The 8,411-nt window shown below is 39.0% G+C and overlaps 1 pseudogene; it reads left to right on the top strand.

The window, feature by feature from the left end:
- Positions 1-6,830: 6,830 nt before the first annotated feature.
- On the top strand, positions 6,831-7,743 carry LOC110314205 (annotated as a pseudogene).
- The last annotated feature ends 668 nt before the right edge of the window (positions 7,744-8,411 follow it).

Genomic DNA, 8,411 nt, shown 5'->3' on the forward strand with positions numbered 1-8,411 from the left:
CATCGTTCTCCTGCATTTCTTTGAGTGAGTTATTAATGTCCTTCTTCAAATCTTCTACCACCATCATTAGATATGATTTTTAAATCCACATCTTGCTTTTCGGGTGTGTTGAGGTATCCAGGACCCACTGTGGTGGGCGTACTAGGTTCTGATAGTGCCCAGTGTGTTTGGTTTCTGTTAGTAAGATTCTTACATTTCCCTTTTGCCATCTGGAAATCTCTGGTGTTAATTTTCAAGCTGTCTCTGGCTAGAGTTTGATCCTCCTGTGATTCTGTTAGCCCCTGTCAGCACTCCTGGGAATCCAACTCTCCCCTGCATCCCGTTGGTCAGAGCACTCTCTGCAGGCAAGCTCCCCTCTTGCAAGGCAGGTGTCCAAGAGTCTGGAGCTCTGATCCTCCTTCTGAGTCCTGGGGTCAGAGCCCTCCCTGTAGGCTGACTCTCCCTGCCTGATGCAGAGGACTCGTGATCTCAAGGACCTGTGGTGTGGAGAGTCCTCTGGAGTGCTCAGCTATCTCCGCTGGGGTTCAGAAGAAAGATGGCAGGGATGGCTGCGACCGGACAGGAACCCTGCCTCTGTGCGGGCAGTGTTCCTTTATCCCTGTTCCTGCTGGCACAAGCCCCTGCTGGAGTCTCTGGAATTGATTGTGTTCCACTTACCCATGATCCCGAGGACCGTGATCCCAAGGACCATGATCCCGAGGATCTGTGGTATGGAGAGTCCTCCAGAGCACTCAGCTGCCTCCACTGGGGTTCAGAAGAGTGATATAGCACTCTTTCCACCAAGGTTTATCTCCTGGGTTCCCTCAAATTTGACAGTCTTTATGTAAGGACTTGAGATTTCAGAGAAAAGATACAATATGAATTTAAAGTGATTGCTTTTATTAATCCATGCTATCATTACACCGAAGTACTTTCATTAAGCATCATTTAATTACTACAAGTAATCCTGACTTCTAAGACAAAAGACAAATGCATATGAACCAAGAAGAAAAGTCAAAATATAAACAACAAAACAAGAATAGTTTGGGGGTGGGGGCCTGGAAAGACAGCTCAATGCAAGCACATGCACTCATGCACAAAAGAAACACACACACACACACACACTCACACACACACTTACATATGCATAGTTTTTTAAAGGGATGATTTAGGCAAAAACAATCTCTTTAGGTTACTAATGATCATGACTTAGGCTGCTAATACAGAGCTAATATAACATTTAAAGCAGCAAAATATATTTTATCTAGTATTTTGTATTCATTAGAACCACAGACAGCAATCACTCAGTGAAGGAGCAGTGAGCCATCTTTCCAGTCCTTTTTTATTATTAAAGAAAGGTCATTTCCCAAGAGGTTCCATATTTCCTACAGATCCTTAGATGTTTCTAATGTACGGTGTGGTCATTGTGGAGAGACTCCACAGAAAGAAACTGAGAACAACAACAAAAAAATCACAATTTCCCCATATCTCTTAGTAATCAGAGGATGAACTTCCCAACTCATAATTCAATGCAGGGCCATCATGTACCTCTCTGCCTGACTACAAGATTTTACAAAAAAAAAAAGAGAGAGATTCATAATATAATATCTAGAATAAAAATTAGTGATAATGAAAAATAGGTAAGGAAATGTCAATAAAGTAAGGCTCACCATGAAGTGATAATGGTTAGAGCAAGCTCTTATATGCAGTCCTGACACTATTTCCTCTACTTTACTATATAATAAAAATTATCATTAATAAAATTGCCTTTTAAGATTTTTAATTGATGTTTATGAGTGTTTTTCACAAATGCATATATGTGCCATGGAACTCAGAACTAGAGTTACAAATGGCTATTGGGCTCCGCCCCACAGTTACCTGGCAACAGCCAGGTGTGCCTGACTCTATAAAAGGGGCTGCTTGCCCCCTCTGCTCTCTTGCTTGCCTTCTTGCTCTCACTCTGTCCTCTTGTCCTACTCCCCCTTTCTCCCCACTCTTCTCCCCATCCCTAAGATCATGACCCCTTCCCCTCGCTCTCTCCCTCTCCCTCTTCCTCTCTCTCTCTCTCTGTCTCTACTACCATCTCATCTCCCCTCCTCATGTCCTGAATAAACTCTATTCTGTACTATACTGTAGCATGGGCCCACAGAGGCATCCTCTTCCCCCACACCTGCCTGCACACTCATCAAACATATTCCTTCTCTCTTTATATTTATAAAACACAACAACTATGAGCCAACATATGTTGTTGGGAACTGAATTTGCGTCCTCTGCAAAAGCATCAAGTGCTTTTAACAGGTAAACCACCTATGTGCAGGCCTCAACACTGTCTCTAATGCCAAAAAAAGGCAAAAGGGGAATCTTATACTTCTGTCTTGCTCTGTATAAATTCATCAAATATAATTATCTTTCAAGAGTTTGGAAAAAAATCTTCCCTTCTTCATAACTCTAGCTGGAAACATGACAACAATCTGTCAGTCTTGGCCATTCTCTGTAACTGTAATCAGTGCCAACTTCTGGGGTACAATATTTCCTAAAATAATAAGTGGATAACAAGGAAAGCAAAATAAAATTTATCACAATGCATTTCTAAACATGTTACTAACAAGGAGAAAGGTGCTCACTTCCAATCAGTCACAAGTATTGGAAGGTCAAGCACATAAAACAGACAACTTGGTAAGATGAAAAACATTCAAGACCAATTATCATATATGAAAATATTATTACAAAGTTGTTGGAGACTTTTTTCTATAAATGTCACTTAGGTCAATATAAATAACTTGCACTTTTTTTCTCTCATGCGGTTTTTTAAAGTGGAGGATTGATATGTCCAAATATTATTATTGTTAAATAGTCTATTTCTAAATCTAATTGTGTCAGTGTTTGCTTAATGTGCAGATGCTTCTTGACTTATAGTCGCATTACATACAGATGAACCCATTCTTTTTGTTGTTAAATATCTGCTTGATTTTGGTTAATTTGTTTTATTTTACCATAATTTATTTAATTACTTTAAGTGATATTTTTTTCCTAATGAGAGTGTGTAGAGTTGGGTGGTGAGATGTGGACATGTGGAAAGTACCTGGGAGGAGTTGAGGATAAGAAACCAGGATAAGAATATACTGTATAAGGCCGGGCGTGGTGGCACATGCCTTTAATCCCAGCACTTGGGAGGGGGGGCAGAGGCAGGGGGATCTCTGAGTTTGAGGCCAGCCTTGTCTACAGAGTGAGTTCCAGGACAGCCAGAGCTAGGCAGAGAAACCCTGTCTCAAAAACAAACAAACAAACAAAAAAGAATATATTGTATGAAAAAAACTATTTCCAATTAAAATAATAGAAAATATGCTAAGTAGAAAATACATTTAATACATCAAATACATTTATTTGGCTACATGAACTTTTCCCCTGAAGGTCTCCTAAATGTTCATTTCTGAATGGCTTCAGCTAATACTAATCTTAGTTGTACTGACTTGCAATTTTCCATTAATCTGGATCACAGATCCGAAAAAAAGTGGGGTCAGTCGCGGGGGGCGGGATTTATAAGGGTGGGACTGGGAACAGAGGAGGGAAGGGATATGATTGGGATGTAAAGTGAATAAAAAAATAAAAAGATACCCAAAGGAGTCACCTGTTTCACGGGTTTCCCTGTATTACAAACATCCACTTCCTGATCCCCACTCTGTGGTAGCACTCAAGTTTTCTAATGTGGTCAGGATCAGTCACTCCATGAGCACCATTGGACCCTTCTCCACTTCTAGATTCAGAGCAATGAAATTTTCAAAGTATCTGGCCAGCAGTCTTAACTTCATTTTTTCAGATGAACAAGTTCCTGTATTTGCAACTAAGACCATTGAGCATAAAGTCACAGGAAATAAGAAACTCAATTTTGTCTAGTAGATCACAGATGATAATTGTGGATGCTGCTGTTCTCACTTCTGTTCCTTGGATTCCTGGATGAGTAAATCTTAGATATGGGAGATGCTTCACTGTGGATGTTGGCACAGAGTACACACAGACTTCTAGAAGAATCTCCCTGGATATGTACATTATTGCTACCTACCTGACAATGTAACTGAGGCTTCAAAAGGCCATACAGATTTATTGAGCCAATGTTTTTTATGATATGTAGCAGTTCCTTCACCTGTTGTGGGTCCAGGTAAAAATTAGCACATGTTTAGGTCACTTGGCTAGTGTTTAGGATAGTCCACTCAAAAGTAAATGCATTGACTTTAATTCAAAGCCCTTCTTTTAGTTGCAGAACTACTAAGATGTAATCACTTATTCTTCACCTTAGAAGGGATTCTCTCTATCCTCACCACTAAATCTCATTCTCTTGCACAAAAAAAATAATATTGCTTTTTTTTATTAAGTTTGTACAGAAAACTTGTGATTTTTCGCATCTTGCCCAGCTGACCTCCTCTTATAGGTAGATATATTTCCTCTATCCCAGTGCCCTCCTTGTTTCTGCTTTCATGCACTATGTATGCCTTTACAGTTTCTTTCTTCCTTTCCTTCATCTTTCCCTTCTGGTAAACTTTTTCCTCCTTTTTGATGTTTGCCTATACCTCACCACATACATACATACATACAAACATAACACATAAAAATTAAAGTCTTAAATATGCCTATGAGAGAATGCATGTGATACTTATCTCTGAGTCTGGCTTATTTTGCTCAATATAGTGACTTCCAATTAGATTCATTTCCTTGCAACTGTTATACTTTCATTTTTATTTATGGTTGAATAAAGTTCCATTGTGTACACATGCTGCAGGTTTTCATCCATCTGTTGTTAAATAGCTACACTGTTCCATTCCCTAGCTACTGTGACTTGAGCACTTATAAAGATGTATACATAGGTAAGCATCTCTGTCTTTGGGCATGGACTGAAGAAGGGCATATCTGTGTCTTTGGTAGCTTTGTTTTTAGTCTTCTGAGAAACCTCCATACTCCCTTCCACAATGGCTGCACCAGGTAACATTACTCATTACCAGTGAGTAAAGGATACCTTTAACCCATATCTTCAACAGCACTTGTCATGTATTTCCTTGATGCTAGCCATTCTGACTGGGCTGAATTTTAATTATAAAAGTATTCAATATTATGAAAGTGATACTGCTTTTAGTTTATGAATTTTTCATGTTAGACAGTTCTGTTGACTTCTATTAATCCTTTTTTTAAAATCATCATAGCTCTCACACATAGGCAGTGAACCAATGACCTACCATGGATTCTGATAAGAGCTGAGTATGTCTGTTCCAATTTTATATTCTGAAACTAGTGTATTACAACAAAATGGGTTCAAGGAGAGACATCAACTATGATATTTTCCTCACCTAAAATTCCATTTATCATTTGAGAGTCAAAAAATCTACTAAATTGTGATATTTTTGATAGTTCACAATGATATTTTTGTCTCCTAAAACTAGTGTTCATTCAAAAATCCATGTTCAGTAGATCCTTAAAGTTTTTCTTATTTACTTTTCCCAGGATAAAGTTACCCTGATAAAACTCATGTAAGTTTTGTTGGGGAAAAGTGGGAGCAAGATTAATGGTATAGAAAAATGTTTCTCGAAGGACTCCATTTTATTTGAAAATTTCTGCGTCTATAAACTGTCTCAAGTCTAGGACTTGATTGAGGAACCAACCATCACTCTATGTTCATGACCAGAACTAGACTTTGATTCATATGACCTTCAATTTTGAAGCTTATATGTCTCAAGGAAGAATTTAGTAGTTAAAATGGTAAATCTGGTTGAGTGTTAGGAGCCATTTTGCCTGATTCTGTGAAAGTCAGGCCAAGGTCTACTGGCAGATTTCCTGGCCTGCTGACTCATGGATAAGAGGAGATACACTTGAAGCTCAAGATGAGGGGCTTAGTATTCGGTTAATCTTGGAGGAAGAAATAGGGAGGAACAGGGAGCCTACTGGATGGGAATGGATATCCAATGTACATCAGCCATCGTCTCTTCTCATTTGTGACTTTATTTCCCATGATATCATAAAGCATGTAAAGCCTAAGCAAATAAACTCAGGCTGCTGCAGCACTGTCTAGCCAGACCTCCTGATTTCTAACCTTTGTCTGACATCTTCTTTTCCATCTTCCCTATAATCATCCTCACTCTCCTGTCAGAAGACTGTTCCGCCTTACATCTGTGGGACCAGTGCAGATGAGTCAGAATATTTTAATCCATTACTGAGGTGACTCACTCCAACACTCCTCTTGTCTTTGGTGCCTGAGTGATGCTACTTGGGCCCTGCCACCCTAAAACCTGATTACTCTTTTCAATTGTAGCAGTTCTCAATGTAATACCTAGCCTTCAGAGAAAAGAAAGTTCTTGTAGGATGCCAAAATTCTCACAAATTTATTTCTTACAGTATTGATGAAAGTTATGCCTCCTAACCACGCCCCCCCCACCCCACAGTGTGGCTGAGTTGACATTAAGTAACCAACTCATTGTGACATTCTAATATTCCTGAATTCTTAAATCTGTCTCTGTACCTTGGCAGATTTGTAATTTTCAGTTTACAAGTTGCAGCCTATCTTTAAAGCCAAGTTTCAACCATACAACCTAACTGCCTTTTTGTAACTCTATGGGCTGGCTACATTTAAAAAAAATTCTACTTAGTGAGTCCATACTAATAGATTCTGCCTGATACATGTTTATGTTCCTCCCAACATTGTTTTATAATCTTAGTATCCATTCCAATATTTTCTCTCACAGCAGATTCTTGTGAAAATGAGACACCTCAAGTAAATATGTTGAAATTTTGCATACCTCTTCATGTATCACACATTGAACTTTATATTTACAGGTCATTTAAGACTTAATAGTAGCCGATTTCCTCCAGCACGTGTGCCTGGCCACCTGGTCTTCATGGAGGAGGTCTTAGCTGAAGGACTTGAGGAGGAGGAGCAGCTAGCTGTTAAGAAGGCACTGGAAAGAGAAGAAGGAGCTGCAAGCCAAAATTCAAGGAATGAAGAACGCTGTTCCTAAAAACGACAAGAAGAGGAGGAAGCAACTCAAGGAAGCTGTTGCTAAATTGGAGAGAGAAAAGGAGCAAAAACACAGGGAAGAACTGGAGCAATTGAAGCTGACTTTCAAGGATAGTAAGATAGATTCTGTTGCTGCTAACATTTCAAACTTGGTACTTGAGAATCAACCACCTCAGATTTCAAAAGCACAAAAAAGAAGGGGAAAGAAGGCTGCATTGGAAAAGGAGCGGGAAGAAAGGATAGCAGAGGCTGAAATTAAGAACTTATCTGAAGCCAGACATCTTGAGAGTAAAAAACTTGCTCAAATATTGGCAGCCAGAGAGTTGGAAATTAAACATATTCCATCTGATGGTCATTGCATGTATGGAGCACTTGAGGATCAGCTGAGAGAACAAGACTGTGCGCTGACTGTGGCTACCCTAAGGAGGCAGACTGCTGAGTACATGCAAAGCCATTCAGACGACTTCCTGCCGTTTCTAACAAATCCCAGCACAGGAGATATGTACACACCTGAAGAGCTTGGGAAGTACTGTGACAATATTGTAAACACAGTGGCATGGGGCGGTTAACTTGAGCTAAGAGCTCTGTCTCACATCTTACAAACACCAATCAAGAAACTACAGGCAGATGTTCCTCCTATTATAGTTGGTGAAGAGTATCCGAGGAATCCATTAGTACTAGTATACGTGAGGCATGTGTATAGCTTAGGAGAACATTATAATTCTGTTACACGGTTGGTGAACTCAGCTACTGAAAAGCACAGCTAGTTTACAAAATGTTACACAGTTTTATAGCATGTGCCAATCTACCAAGTGCTAGATTGTTGTAAAGGCTACTGAAAAACACAGCTACCTTAAATGAGTTTTATGAATAACCTTACTAACAGCTTTTAGGAAATATGTTGGATTAACTTTAACCAGTGCTCTCTTAATGGCAGTTTTAGAACTTAAATTCTATTGTGGACAACATCATCATAGGCCAAGGTGTTACATTTTGTGCTCATTAATTTTAGTTGTCCTGCACATGCTGGTTTGGAATAAATTTGTTTTAAATTTTGCCCTCCCCCCCAGCTTTATGTTTCAAAAATAAAGATTTCAATTTAATTTTTCTTTAAAGTGTGGAGGTTTCTGTCATCATTGGAACATTTTTTTTTTCAGTTACACAAGTTTATTATTATGTGCAATCTTACATGTTATACGCATATACATTATTTTTAACATGTTACTATAACATAAGGAAATTCAATTAATAATTTTTATGTTGTTTTTATATATTCTTTTTAATTTTTATTAGATATTTCTTCATTTACATTTCAAATGCTATCCCAAAAGTTCCCTATACCCTCCCCCCGCCCTGCTCCCCAACCCACCTACTCCCACTTCTTGGCCCTGGCCTTCCCCTGTACTGGGGCATATAAAGTTTGCAAGACCAAGGG

This window comes from Mus pahari, chromosome X (assembly GCF_900095145.1).
Source record: "Mus pahari chromosome X, PAHARI_EIJ_v1.1, whole genome shotgun sequence".
Lineage (NCBI taxonomy): Eukaryota > Metazoa > Chordata > Mammalia > Rodentia > Muridae > Mus > Mus pahari.